Source organism: Bos mutus, chromosome 29 (genome assembly GCF_027580195.1).
Source record: "Bos mutus isolate GX-2022 chromosome 29, NWIPB_WYAK_1.1, whole genome shotgun sequence".
Classification (NCBI taxonomy): domain Eukaryota; kingdom Metazoa; phylum Chordata; class Mammalia; order Artiodactyla; family Bovidae; genus Bos; species Bos mutus.
The window spans coordinates 10,227,010-10,243,410 of record NC_091645.1 but is presented as its reverse complement, the minus strand read 5'-3'; positions in this window follow the sequence as shown (position 1 = coordinate 10,243,410).

Here is a 16,401-nt window from a genome sequence, read left to right as displayed (position 1 = left end):
GCGGTCATCAAGCATATTATATATGAATCACATTTCAAGTGCTGGGGATACAGTAGTAAAAAAATACATGAGCTCTGAGTCAGACATTAGTTATATTAGATAATACAGATCTTTGCTTGAATTCTCTTTTTCTTCCCCCTCAACATGCTTCCATTACCCTGCAGCAAGCATGAATGCTATGCTCTCCATGGGGAGATGCCCAAGTCTAAGTGGACCACTGCCCAAACTGTCTCTGCTGGTGGCCCAAGTGGGCTTGACCCATCCAGCTGTTCTCAACCACCTGCCTTTGTCCCCAAGCCCCTCATGACAAGCTGCCCTGAGTGACTTTGGAACATGAAACAGGTGTAAGATCAAAGACAGAAGGTATGGCCTTGACCCTGGCCTCACTGGCAGTAGGTTCTAACCAAAGAGGATTATTTGGCCATCAAATACTGTTATAAAAATACTAATATGTCCTCAAAGTTGCTTCATAGTTTGTGCGTGCTTATGGTGGTTCAATCTCCAAATGAGATACACTTCTCTTGGGAAGTCATTTCTGTAGAGAATCTAGGTTACTTGACCATGCAATTGAAAGCACAATTGCAGGATGCTATTTTGCGTCTAAGGTGTAAGCCCCACATTTAAAAAACCTAGAATGTTTTCTCATTTTCTGTTCTTCTGCCCTACTGCAAACTGGCAGTACCACCTTTCAGATGAATGCCTACAATGTGGCATGTGTATATATTGGTGCTTGTAAGTATTTTATTCATCTAATTTTTACATCAAACTTATAGTAGTTATAATTGATTTCTCTCATTTTCCAGATAAGAAATGAGAGGCAGAAGTTAAGTAAGTTAGTTCACACAGCTGGCATAGGAGCTAAGATTCATAGCTCACTATTTTCACAACCCCTGCCTTTAATACTGCGCTGTACGCTCTCTCTCAGGTATTGTGCATTTCGTATTCTCTGACTCAACCATTTCTTCCGTGTGTGGTAGATACTTCAGTCCTTTGGTTTAAATGTCAAGGTCTGCAAGCTCCCCTCTATCCTGGTGGAGCCACAGAATCCGATTGGGAGAAAGTGAAAATAGAGATAATCTAGCAGGCGATACTGCCATTTCCCTAGTCACCCAAATGCAAAGCTATACAGAGAAGATGATGATCCTTCAGTGTCCTTCCCTTCTCATGACTTCTATAAGATCAATATGACTCAGTTAGCAGGACATGACGCTTAATGTCATATTCAAGGCCAAGATGATTTCGATAAGATTGTGATGCTATAGCTGTCATCATCTTAGAAACCCTCTGGCACACAGGAGGGATTTAATATGGAGCTGGCCAAAAGATTGAAGGCGGGAGGAGAAGGGGACGACAGAGGATGAGATGGTTGGATGGCACCACTGACTCAATGGACATGAGTTTGAGTAAACTCTGGGAGTTGGTGATGGACAGGGAGGCCTGTGTGCTGCAACCCATGGGGTCGCAAAGAGTCAGACACGACTGAGCGACTCAACTGAATTGGCCAAAAATGTTGTTTGAGATTTTCCATAACATCTTATGGAAAAACTCAAAGGAACATTTTGGCCAACCTAATACATTCTGCCAAGTGCATGAGTCTATTATAAGTTAAATATATTCTACTTCAGAAGAGACTCTTGTTTTTTTTTTTTCCATCTCCATTGCCCCATCAGGCCCTTGGTTCCTCCCTCCAGAATACTATACTTGCTTCCTCCTTCCCTCTCCAGGCACATTTGGCTTCTCTTCCTGCCCTGACACACCAACCTGCCTTCCTCCACCTCTCCATCTTTTCCCACCTCATCCCCACAACCCATCATTCCACCATTCTGAATTATCTACGATGGGAAGTAAGAGAGATACATCACCCCCGGGACCTTGCACTTACCGCCTCTCAGATGCCTTCTGTCATCTTTCACGTTCAGGGCTCAGCTAAGAAGATACCTCCTTCCCAGGGGCTTCCTTCACTGATCGACCCGTTTCCCCTGTCTGCGCCCAGTCTTAGACGGGGGTCAGGACTCATGGACCATGTGCACACACAGGACATGCTTTATTGTATACTTTTTCTCCTTGATTTGACTGTCTGCCTTTATAAATGATAAGATCTTTGAAGATAACAACTGAGTTTCTTATTTATTGCTATGGCACCTGTGTCCGGTACTCAATAAGTGCTGAACAAATGTTTGCTGTATGAGTGAAAGCCGCTTAGTAACTAGTTTTAGTATCTATATTGTCTCCACCAAACAATTCACTTAACAAATCACCCCTAGATACATCTTTAAGCACAACTTTGGCCATTCAACCCCTGAAAGCCCTTGAGTCGTTCACTACTGTTCCAGAATAGAACATGGATGGTTGGCCATCACACTCATGATGCTCTCAAACTCTCTCTAAAATCCTGTGTCTATCTATGCCCTTTTTACCCACTTGCATTTCCTTGAAAGTAGCCAAGCACCATTTTTCTGAAGTTTCACTCATCTTTCCCATCTTTCTGTCTTACGCTCTTTCTTCTGCTGTGAAAAATGCTCCTTACGTCACAAGTGGGGAATGCCTTGCTCTTTTCTGAAGTTCTGTTCAAATGTATCTTTTTCTTCAGTCTCCCCTGATATTTCTCACGCAGATGAGCTTTATCTCCGGTTTGTACTGCTCTCACAATGAAACTTTCTATCACTGAATTTCTAGTTTTCCCATCTGTCCACCCTTTCATTAAGCACTTGCAGTGAGTTGCTGAGGCACCGTGATAGACATGGCTAATCTTTACAGAGGTAAAACACAGTCCCGCTCCCCACTGAGCTCCCTTTTCAGTAGCTAAGACTAACAAATATAATCAATTGAAGATATCATTGACAAGAAATCTTTATTTCAGAAAAACTAAATACTTCAAAGTACGTCTTAGAATTGATGAAATGCAACACTAAAGTGTGTATTCACAGGTTCCTCTAGAAGTGCACTTCATCTAGGTTTGGGACTAGACAGGGGCAGTTTCCTGGAGAATAAGGTGCCTGTGATTTCTCTTATAGACTGAAAATACATTAGGCAAGAGGCAGCCAGGATACTGGCCCCCAAAATAAAACCAGTAGGTTCAAAGTCAGGGAGGAGTGACGACAGAGCATAACTTCTTAAGATGGTAAAATGCGTGAAGTCAAGTTCTTACATTCATTTTCTCCAGAGGGTTTAGTTTAGAGCCTTAAATGGGTATGCTAGATTAAAATTAAATATATTCTGGGACACAGAAATATCAGTCAAAGGATATCAACATTTACATCAGTCAGTGATGTGTGCTTAGTCATGTCTGACTCTGTGACACCATGGACTGTAGCCCGTCAGGCTCCTCTGTCCATGGAATTTTCCAGGCAAGAATACTGGAGTGGGTTGCCATTTCCTACTTGAGGGGATCTTCGCAACCCAGGGATCGAACTTGCATCTTTCGAGTTCCTGCATGGGCGGGCGGACTCTTTACCAGGGCACCCCCTGGGGATCCTCACCACGCATATGCTACGATATAAATCAGCGTGTCAACCACTCCTTAAACTCTGAGATATGAAATTCACAGCTGAGGAAAGTTTGAAGAATGAACTGCTTGGGGTAAATAGCCAATTCAAAATCTGAAATATAACTAATAAGTTTATCGTTCCCAAGAATAGAGCCTGAACGATTACACTGTTACGCAGTTTGGACTTTTGTAAACTAGACTTGGCAGGGTTAATAGAGGTCACCTAGTGCGTGTTCCCTCTTCATCATCAATAAAAAGAAGAGACGAGAAAAGCCAACCAAAAAACTAAAACAAAACAAAAACAACTTTGCTCTAAAAGCCACAGGCGATCTCCAGCCTCTGTTTAGACCCACGTTGGTCCACTCAGTTCTTGGCTACATTTCCAGTTTCTGTGTGTGTTTTATTTTCTTCTGTTTAAAGGTTCTACCTAGATATGAAAGGTTAACAATTATAGGGAAATTTTCCAAACATGACACTCTTTAGTCTAAAAATATTCCCCCACCTTAATTTGGATGCAACTTCTTGAACCTTGAGTGTAGGATAAGCTGTAAGTTTATTAGGTGCTGGAATCCAATAATGAACAGGACAGACAATATTTGTTCTCTATGAAGCTTTGCTTCTACAACAAGTGAAAGACAAAATAGAATTAAAAAATAACTAAAACAACCCCAGGTAGCCCAGGCAAAGTGAAGGTGCTCCAAGAGATCACGAAGGAAAAAAAACTTATTCAATAGAGGAGGTCAAGGGACATTTTCTATAAGGATGTTATAAAAGCTGAATCCTGAAGGGTAGGAGCATTTCTGTATAAGGAGTTGGGCAGACAGTATTCCAAATAAAGGCAAGAATAACCATAAACAGCTCTGAACAACAACACCACCAAAGCAGGGTGGGTTTAACATCTGACAGAGTTTTCTGAAGAGATAGGGGTGATATGCAATATAAGCAGGAAAGGTAACCTGGGATCAGACCACACAGGACCCTGGAGGGCTTGGGAAGGATTGAGGTCCTGAGAAAAATGGGAATCCAACAAAGGATGTCAACAGGAAAGTTATGGATCTGATTTAGTTTTAAAAGTCTCACTCTTGCGCTACAGGTGATCTTGAAAAATGTTGCAACCACTCTGGAAAACACTAGAGAGGCTCATCAAAAGAATGAAAACAGAACCACCATAGATGCAGCCATCTCTTCTGGGTATACATCTGAAAGAACTGAAAGCAAGATCTCAGAGCGATATCCGCACCCATGTTCATAGCTGCACTATTCACAGCAGCAGAAAGGTGGCTGGAACCCAAAGTCCATCGACAGATGGCTGGATAAACACAATGCAGCATATATGCACAGCGGAATACCGTTTAGCCTTAAAAAGAGAAATTTCTGTCAGATGATCCAAACCTTGAAGATATTAAAATAAAGGAGCCAGTCATAAAAAGACAAACGCTGTATGATTCCACGTATATGAGGTATTTAGTGTAGTCAAATTCACAGAAGGAGAAAGGAGGCCCAGTGAGCGCCAAGGGCAAGGAGAAGGGGACAAGGAGAGCTTTTACCTAATACATATTGCTTCAGTTTTTCAAGATGAAAACTTCTGGAGATCTGTTATACAATAATGTAAGTATCCTGAACACTACTGAACTGTACATTTAAAAATAGCTAAGATAGTAAACTGTATGTTGCGTGTTTTTTACTATAGCCCTCTGGCAGCTGGTGGAGAATGGGCTAGAAGGGGGAGTGGGAAGCCGCGGGGGTGGGGCACCAGCTCTCAGCACCCAGGCTCGCTCCTGGCATAGGCATGCAGCAGAGTCTGCAGGTCAGCGAGCTCCTTCTACAATGAGAACACATCCGAGGCCCACAGCTCCAAGTTTTCACCCACAAAACCATTTCAAATGTCCATGTATCTCATTCCTGCAACATTGTAACATCTTGTGTCCGAAGAAATCAGATGTAATAAAATATAAGAAACTCTCCAACAGCTGGTGATGGAATAGGTCTTTGCCTTGGAGGAAAGAGGAAGAAGTCAGGTAACAGGTGGGCTCTAAGTAACTGGACATAATCTGCCTGAAGCATTAGATACTCTGTGTCTGTCTCCCACCAAAGATGGACCTTTCATTGTTTCTAATAAACCTGAGCATTGGCCTAACAGCGACTTAGACATTCATCCTGACTCATCTTTATGATCTGGATCACAGCAGCAATCCTATATGGCTAAAGCACACAAGGGCAGAGAGGAGAGGCCAACTCCCCAGGTTATACATTCTTCAGTTCAGTTCAGTTCAGTTCAGTCACTCAGTCGTGTCCGACTCTTAGCGACCCCATGGACTGCAGCACGCCAGGCCTCCCTGTCCATCACCAATTCCCGGAGCTTATTCAAACTCATGTGCATTGAGTCGGTGATGCCATCCAACCATCTCATCCTCTGTTGTCCCCTTCTCCTCCCGCCTTCAATCTTTCCCAGAATCAGGGTCTTTTCCAACATTCCAACATTACACGTTCTTAGAAAATTATTTTGTATTTCGATTAAAAGGGCTTCCCTGGTGGCTCAGACAGTAAAGAATCTGCCTGCAATGCAGGAGACCTGGGTTCACCCCCTGAGCTGGGAAGATCCCCTGGAGAAGGGAATGGCAAACCACTCCAATAAAATTACATTTAAAATTCATTAGGAAGTCTTTCATGCAGACACAATAATTTTTTATCAGCCATACACGCTATAAGGAATATAACAAGCTCTGTCACTCAGCTTTAAGAAGTGGAATATTTTCAACAGAGGGAAAACTGCTGGGTACTTATCTTCAGTCATACCTATCTCCCCATCCCCAAAAGTCACTGCTACATTTTGTATTTACAATTTCTTGTTTTTCTCAATGATTTCACTACATTGAGATATGCATCTCTGATGGTCAATTTTATGTGTCAACTTGGCTAACTTAGAGTATGCCATTATTTAATCTAGGTTTTGCTGTGAAGAAATTTTGTGATTGTGGTTTATAGATACAATAAGTTGATTTTAAGTAAAGGAGATTAACCTCAACCTAACTTGGCCTCTTCTAATCAGCTGAAAAGATTTAAGAGCAAAATTAAGATTTCTGAGAAGAATAAATCTCATTAGTGGAATGTTAAAGAGTCTCCAACCTGTTGGGCTCCCCTATGGATTTTAGACTTGTCCGCCTCCACAATCACATAAGCTAGTTCCTTTAAAAATTCCTTTAATACACACACACACACATACAACACACAGAGACTGGTTTCATTTCTGTGGTAGGACCTTGACTGATATGGAAGCCCTAAAAACTGTATAGTTTGTCTTTTTTGAAACTTTAAATAAGCAGTTGCATACTGTAGCTCTTTCTCTGCAGTATTATGGAATCCATTCATGTTGATGTATACAGGTCTAGTTCATTTCTTTCAACTTTTGTACAGTATGACATTATATGATATAACACATACCATTTTCTTGCTAAAGGGCATTCACACTACTTTTACATTTTCCTTTCTGGAATAATAACACTATTATGACAATGTGGCTATAATAGTCTTGTATATGTTTCTTGGTGCACATATATAAGAACTTCACTAGAGCATACAAATAAGAGTAGAATTTTTGGATCACAGAGTATCTGAATCTTCAACTTTCCTAAGTAACCAAATTGCACCAAAATGGTTGCATCTCTCATCAGAAAAAAAACGATTTGCACCCTGCCAGCAATATGTTGCAGCTTTAATTACTCGATGTTCTCAATAAAACCTGAAATTATCAATAAAAGCACTTCTAACAAAGACAGATATCAGATCTATTTGGAAAATGAATCAATAGAGCTTAAGGAGGCCTTATATGTGAAAGGTGAAAGAGAGAAAGGAGTCAAGAATCATTCTCAGATTTTTGACTTTTGTAACAATTAATATTTGCCTCAGGTGTCTTTTCTGATTTTGTTTTTATCTCAAATACTTGTGATAAACTTGAACATGTTTAAAAAATTAATTTAACAGGCATTAAAAATAGTTGATTTATCACGTTGCATGTAAGGCAACAGCAAACGGATTCAGTTATACATATGTATATGTATAAACTTTGTTTATAGTTCCTTAACTGGTTTGGGGACTGTCTGTATTTCTCAGATCAATGTGCAGGAGCTTTGTTCGGCCACAAGGTGGCAAGCTAAGCATCTTCAAATTTAAAGCACAACGCTGAGACCTAAGTGAACTTGACTCAGAAAGTTTATAAAGCAAGAATTCTTTCCTCCGTAGATTCTTTATGGATGTAATACACATGATTCTTACACACTGTAATATCTTCGTATTTACCACTTTCTTCTATAAAAGAGTGATCAGAAGCATTGCTATTTCTCCCTCTCTCTGCACATTCCAGCCTCAGGACATGATCCAGCTACACCAAATTCCTCCAAGATGTGTATACCACTCTTTTTCTGCTTCCATGGCATGGGGGGCTGCTGAGTGGACACTCTGCTATTTCTAGTCCCCCTACTCAACAGAAAAATCAAACACAAGTCTCAGAGGCAACTCTGGAGAGGTCTGGGTCTCTTCCAGCAGTGATTCACCACTCCTCCAAATGCCCTAAAATATTTTTCTATATATGACTATTAGAGCTGGCATGTTTTCTTTTGATATTTTTGTCTCCCCCTCCCCAAATGTTTGCTAGTTACCAATAGGAAGACAAGATAGGTTTTTCTTTTCTCTATTCTAGGGCCTTGCACTCCGGCTGCCCAGCTGATGGATCTCAATGAATGTTGACTAGCTTGCTGAATGAATGAAGAAAAGGAAGAAAGGAATATTGAATGAAGGTGGATATTGTAATTTTGAGTAATTAATACTTTCCATCAATATGTATAGTACTTAACACAGTGCTTATACTTTTAGAACTTCTATTATATAATTTATTAAACTGATTTAAAAGTAAACACACACTGAGAGGTTTGTGAACAAGAAGCTGCTTCTGCCCACTAGGGTCTAAGCCAAGAGGACTTGGGGAGATGGTATAGCTCAGGAAACAAGAGAGCCAGGCAATGAGTGCACATGTAAATCAGCATTAAATATCGATTTAGTAAACTGATTCACTTAGTAAATGTGGTTAAATTACTGAGTTTAGCCATTGACACGGGAAGTTTCCATAATCAGTTGACACGTCAAATGTTTTTCTCAGCAAACAATATTACTGATTTTCCACAAAGGTTACAATTTAATAAACACATGATACTGATTTTTTTTTAAAGGTTCTCAGTCTAGAGTTACAAGGATCTCAGTGGAATTGTAATTCCTTCTAATTAAAAGCCTCAACATGCACACATGTGCCATAAGGCAGTAGCCACCATATGCTGTACTGGAATTCAAACCTGACTCCACCCCTTTTGTCCTGTGAATATAAACTCCTTCCTCATCAGTAATTTTTTTGCCTTTGATCTTCTTGGGTTTAAACTTAGCATGTTTCCTCTCTGTATTAACTTATTCTAGACTTTTTATTCAATTTTAATTTACAATTAATTATATTAATAGTTATGGAACCCCTACTGAGTGCAAGGAAATGGGCTGTGTTCAAACATTGTGACGCACTCCTATTTATTTTTAGCTACTCTTTTGATAAAAGCCTATTCTGTGCCAGGTAGTCTTCTAGGAGGAAGAATCTAAGTAGCAAAGATTTCTATCATATGCTTGAGGATCTTATCTACTTGTTGGGGATACACAGAAAGAACTTCATCCCAAAAGTTTTTGCATATATTTTTTAGATTCTTTACAGAAGACAGTTGCTAAAGACTGTATATAGCCTGGGCCACACATTTGAAAACTTGATCTTTTTTCCTTAAGTCAAATCTAGTAGGAAAGCCACAGTATATTGATTTTAGCCAGCATTCTCAAATGGAGCAAGTCAGCATATAAATTGCTGTTGACTATTATTGAATACCCACAGTATGCCAGGCACTATTAATTCAGCCGAAACTCATTAATTCAAGTGAATAACTAGGTCCACATTAAGAGGGCTCACATTTTACAAATGACCAAGCAAGAGAAAAACACCCAGCTGAAAGGCAACAGAACTGGCAGGCACTTCCATCATCTGCTGTTAATTGGAAGAAGTAGAACTTAATTTTATTCAGAATAATGCTCCATTATGGCTTTGGAAAGTAATGAAACCTCAGAGCATCTGAATGGGCTCCTCTAAAAAAACTTTCCATGAGATAAGACAGATGGGTTGAAGGAGGAGAGGGGTCTTCTTTAGAAATTTTAAGGACTTAAAATGAATAACATCTACAGTTTTGTGGCCAAAGAACCAGAGAAATCACATTATTTTCCCTGGCCATCCAAGGACTACTCCCTTTGAGACCAATTTAAGGATGAGAGTAATGGAGGGTTGAGAGAAGAAAATGAAGCCCATGCTGAACTTGAGAACCTGCTCCTCTAAGAGTTCTGGGCGCCCTCCCTTGCTGTGAAAGTAATTAGAAGTTGATATTCTGGAGTCAGAGTACTCACATTCTTATATGACTTGATAGTACATCTTCCTAATGATTTCTTACTAGTGTCTTTCAATCATCACATCTTATTTTAACAAATATTTATTAAGCATTTCTTTCAAGCTAAGCAGTCTGTTATCTATTCCTAGATATGAGGAATATAATAATTAACCAAATAATTTTATTCCCTGCCCTCATGGAGATTACACAGAGTAGGGAAGACAGAAACTTAATGCATTGATGGCCACTTAAATATAGCCATAATAAAGTATACTAAACTTCTGGAATGTGTACCCGTAACTAGTAATGCATATGGTTCAACAGGTCTGAATGATAATACATATGATAGGTATGCTTTACTGATCACCTATGCTGTTCTTGGCACTATCCTAAGTACTTTGCATTATTTTTTATTTCACATCTACTGTGTAAGAACCAGATAAACTCCTGTCACTGATGAGACTCTTGCCCTGTGGACTTCACGATGCCAGATGCTATAAAATGTATCTCAGCAACAAGCTGGTTATAGTCTGAGGGCTGCCATTTTGCCAACTTGTTTTTAAAACTCAGTTTACTTATATATTTTAAATTTGTATTGGTGTATAGTTAATTTACAATGTTGTAAATAAGTACAGTTTCATAGTGACACAGTTATATATATATATATATATATACACACATATCCATTCTTTGTAAGATTGTTTTCTCATACAGGTTATCACAGAATATTGAGTAGACTTTTTAAATATTTAATGTTTAAATGTTAAATGTTTCATGTTCAAATATTTCCTTGTCTGTGAAGCCTTCTACCCAGGAAACCAGTGTTTTCTCTTCTGTGGTTCCAATACTCATGGCTTAAACTCCCATATATTGAGATGCAATTGGTCTATTTATATGTCTGACTCCCCTACTGGGCTATAATCTTGATGAATGAGACTAAGGTTTAACTGAATTAATTATTTTTATATCTCTTGCATCTTATAAGCTCAATACTTGATATATATAGGTACTCAATAAATATGTATTGAATCTTTGTCAACTGAAATAAAACGTGCTCTTATACTCTACAACAAGACTGCCACACATACTGGAAACTACAGAGAGCATTTCATTTGAATTACAAAGAAAATATTTGAAAGGCAAAGTGTTCATTGATAAGTATCTAGAATGGATACTTGCACCTGGTACAAAACAGATATCCATTTGAGGATTTAAGATGGACAATTTCTTTATTTCCTGTGTTGATGAACACTGTCTAAATGTCAGAGAAAGTAGCAACTGGGTTTCAACCAAAGAGAACACGCTTAGATAATTTAGCCTTGGGCTTGTTTTGCAATCTTGACTTATGCTAAGTATAATGGGGAAAAATGTGCTTTGAAAAAGTACACTTTGCAAGATCAAGCAAAGTCTAATAGCATCGCGACTCTGAAGCTGGAAGGGGTGCTGACGCGTCCTTTGGTTCGGTCTCCTGTCTCCGTGACCTGCTCAGGCCTGACGACGTTCATAGGCTGAACGACGACTGCCACACCCAGGTCATCCATCTCCTCTCAACGGGAGCTCTTCTCACGACTGTCTATACTCTGCTGAACATAAGCTCTGCTGCTGCTGCTGCTGCTGCTAAGTCGCTTCAGTTGTGTCCGACTCTGTGTGACCCCATAGACGGCAGCCCACCAGGCTCCCCCATCCATGGATTTTCCAGGCAAGAGTACTGGAGTGGGGTGCCACTACCTTCTCTGGAACATAAGCTGTAAAGCACCATTAAATGCAAAATTTAAAAACAAAGAAAAACAAAGAAAGAAAAGAAACATTGCTCCCAACTTCCTTCTCTGAATCCAGAGAACTCACTTGCTTCTGAGGGACAGTCCAGCTAGATTCAGATTCCCACTGTCTATTGTGAAGCCTTCTGCGTTTGCGTCCTCTGAAAGTGTTTTATCACTCAATGCTTATCATAGCCAGCTTGAGATCAAAGTAGAGTATTTTGGAATTGCCTGCATCATTTATTCAAGTAAGAATCTCAGAGATGTATGCATCCCGCCTTACAACTAAATCGATTCTAACAGTGCTCCTGTCTTACGTTTCTTGATATTCCTCCAAGCAACTAGCATAGTCTCTGCACCTTGTACATATTATAATAAGGATGTAAAAATATTTAAACTTCATTTCTTAGAAGAAGCAAATCCAACTTTTTTAAAAGCACAGTTCAATTCCATATAAATAGGTTTATCTTGGGTAACATTTCTAGAAAAAAATCCATTCCCTATCAGGCCACATTCCTTGTGCCTAGCATAGTGACTGATCTACAATGACCTCTGAATAAAAACACGTTGAGTAAATGAAGGAAGACTCTACTGACAACTGTGGGCTTCCCAGCCTCATCTAACAGTGGGCTGTCTCCAAACAGGACGGTGAGTAAATGAGTGAGTGAGTTCACACCCATATGTCCATATATGCAAGCAACACTATGCATAAAGCTATTGTGATTTTCTTTATATTTAATATCAATACTGATACATTTTTAAAAAGCCTGACATTTTTTGAGGCCTTTTTCTAACATAATTAGTGAGGAGAAAAGGCTGGATGACCTTATAACAACAATCCCCAGAGCTGAAAGAAATCATGCTTTTCTCCAGAAACTGGAATTTTTGCTGTGAGCAGCAGCACTGGGAGCTCCCTGGAAGGGTCAAAATGTGTCCCAGTACAGGACACGGGGGCAAAGCTGACAGATGGGGTTTGGATGCCATCCCTGTAAAAGCAATTAAAAAGCAGACCCTAAAATCAGCTTTGTACTTGCAACTTCTTGCAGCTCTGGAGCTCTTAGCCCCAGAAAGTTTCTGTAAGCAGCTAAATGAACACAGCATGACTACCATGATTCTTAGGCCTTGCTGTCCTGTCTCTGCCCCTGAGTAGACAGTGTCTTTAGCAAAAGTACTTTTCTTTGTCTGGCAGGCAGATCCCTCATCCAAAATTTATTAGGGAACGAGGCTAGAACAGTGGTCCTCTGTTGTGCTGGGGAGTTTCTGAAGTGTCATCTTCACGTGCGAGAAGCACTGAAGGTATTCTGATTGCAAATCATATACTTGAGAAAAGGGAGAGCAGATTTTAGAGGCTATAACATCAAATCTCACTCCCTTGCTTTCTGTTGTGTTGGCTTTAAAGGAAGAGAAGGGAGTCAGATTACAGTAATTTCAACCACAAAAAAGCATGGCTATTTTATCTCAGTTAGAACTATTGTTGTTCAGTAGCTAAGTCACATCCAACTCTTTACAACCCCGTGGACTGCAGCACACTGGGCTTCCCTGTCCTTCACCATCTCCTGGAGTTTGCTCAGGCTCACGTCCATTGAGTTGGGGATGCCCGTCTAACCATCTTGTCCTCTGCCGCCCCCTTCTCCTCCTGCCCTCAACCTTTCCCAGCATCAGGGTCTTTTCCAGAAAGAACTATCGTAGGGGACCCTAACTGATGTGATAATAAGAGCTAGGTGCAAAGTTCTCTTTCTCTGTAATATTTTGAGGGATTTAATCAACACTTGGGTATGTTGATAGGAATAAGTTGCCTGTCATAGAAGAAAAACTTCTGAAAACAGTGGGCAAGAGGCTGGCTAAATCCTTGCTAGCACAGAGCTGTAGCAATTTGGATCAGAGTAGACCCCAGAGTACTGGCTGTGCAGAGTTACTGGGGACACAGCAAATGTCCCTAAAGGAAGACTTACATCTCCTGAAAGAACCTTGCCCAAGAGGGTAGTACTTTATTCTTCCTTAATTTGGTGAGACTGAAAAACGGCTGGTTGGAAAAAGTAATACAACTCAAAAAGCTTGAAATGCCTCTAACTTCAAATATATAACTTCAAATAAATAGCACCTCCATTTCTTTGCTATTCTGCATATAACGTGTTTAATTAATATTTATATAGATTTTTATTTAATAAAAAGTACTTCTCACAGAACTATTTTTAATCATAGTTATAGGTCTCAAATTTTCATAATTGTTAGATGGTTTGGACTAAAGAGTATCTAAGGTCCCTCATCCCGTGTCAATTTTTTAAATAGCAGATATGAGTGCATGACTACTGCCACCTGGTGGCTGCTACCTGAACTGTACTTATTAAACCTGTAACTCACTCCTGTTCTCCAGCTATGTTTGCAGTTTCAGTCCTGTTTAGTGACTGGATCCCAGTACAACCTGCTGTGATGAATCTGTAACTTGAAGTGGCCTCGCAAGCTATTCCATATGATTTTGTGAGACATTAAAAGAGACATAAAAAATTGTATTCTAATTTTAAAGACCTCTAGAGACAGATTCTCCAACTTCTCTTGCGTCACCGTTTCTGTGTTTAACCACATTTGAAGTTCTTCCTGGTATTAATCCTTCCTATTGCATTATTGATGTATGTTTAAAGCACTTTCTTCTAAACTCCAAAGCAAAGCTAAAATGTTTTCATCTTTGTTGGAGGAAATTAAAAGGACATACACACAGGTGTTAACACTGTTTCCAAAAGAAGTCTCTGACATATAAAACTTAGGCCTCTCTCATTCACCACCATGCACTTAAAAATATCCATACAATGTCTCCATTAGCTGAAGCATGGGCTGTCAAAGTAGCAGAAGGGGGAATCAGCGTGGCTGTAGGAATCTGGTATAAATCATCTACGGGCTACTTGCTGTACAACACTGGGGAGATTAATTTCATGATCAGTTTCCATTTGTACATGGGGATAAAAATTCCTACCTTATAGCTTTTATTGGATAAATAAAGTGACTAGAATATAGCAGTGTCTAATAAATGTTAGCTAGCTCTCTGCGGCACACAAAGCATTATGAATGCTACTGAAGAAAGATTTCCAGCCCTGAAAAAATCAGCACAATGCCTGGAGCACACCGTGTGCTCAACACGTATCTGTTGAATGAGTGAATGGGTATTCAGTTCAGTTCAGTTCAGTTCAGTCGCTCAGTCATGTCCGAATCCTTGAGACCCCATGAATCACAGCACGCCAGGTCTCCCTGTCCATCATTAACTCCAGGAGTTCACTCAAACTCATGTCCATTGAGTCAGTGATGCCATCCAGTCATCTCATCCTCTGTTGTCCCCTTCTCCTTCTGCCCCCAATCCCTCCCAGCATCAGGGTCTTTTCCAATGAGTCAACTCTTCACATGAGGTGGCCAAAGTATTGGAGTTTCAGCTTCAGCATCAGTCCTTCCAATGGACACCCAGGACTGATGTCCTTTAGGATGGACTGGTTGGATCTCCTTGCGTCCAAGGGACTCTCAAGAGTCTTCTCCAACACCACAGTTCAAAAGCATCAATTCTTTGGTGCTCAGCTTTCTTCACAGTCCAACTCTCGCATCCATACATGAACACTGGAAAAACCATAGCCTTGACTAGATGGACCTTTGTTGGCAAAGTAATGTCTCTGCTTTTCAATATGCTATCTAGGTTGGTCATAACTTTCCTTCCAAGGAGTAAGCGTCTTTTATTTATTTTTTTTTTCCATTTAAATTTATTTATTTTAACCATAGCCTTGACTAGACGGACCCTTGTTGGAAAAGTAATGTCTCTGCTTTTCAATATGCTATCTAGGTTGGTCATAACTTTCCTTCCAAGGAGTAAGCATCTTTTAATTTCATGGCTGAAATCACCATCTGCAGTGATTTTGGAGCCCCCAAAAATAAAGTATTACTCACATTCAAATGTCAGTTGAGAAGGATCACTTGGTAGGCACTGATGCTCTAGTTCAAATTTATGTGGGTAGGAGGTGAGCCTGATCACAGAACAGGTACTAGGAGAATAGGACACAGATCATGTAACATATTGCTACAAATTGTTTTTAGTTGTACTGATATCAGCTTCCCCTAGGAGCCTATGAACTCCTTCAAGGCAGGGGCTACATTTTAAGTACATTTCCATCCTCTATACTAATCACTAATAGTGATTGCTATTCACTATCTATTATAACTATTACTAATCACTAATACTTGATCACTAATTAAAGTGAAAGTGTTAATCGCTCAGTCATATCTGACTCTTTGTGACCCCATGGAGTATACAGTACACCAGGCTCCTCTGTCCATGGAATTCTTTAGGCAAGCATACTGGAGTGGGTTGCCATTCCCTTCTCCAGGGCATTGTCCCAACCTGCTGTTAAGTCGCCTCAGTCGTGTCCGACTCTGTGCGACCCCAAACACGGCAGCCCACCAGGCTCCCCCGTCCCTGGGATTCTCCAGGCAAGAACACTGGAGTGGGTTGCCATTTCCTTCTCCCATGCATGAAAGTGAAAAGTGAAAGGGAAGTCGCTCAGTCATTCCCGACTCTTAGTGACCCCATGGACTGCAGCCCACCAGGCCCCTCCGTCCGTGGGATTTCCCAGGCAAGAGTACTGGAGTGGGGTGCCATTGCCTTCTCCATTGTCCCAACCTAGGGATTGACTAATATGACCTTCTTATTAATATTTAATCTAACTGAGTA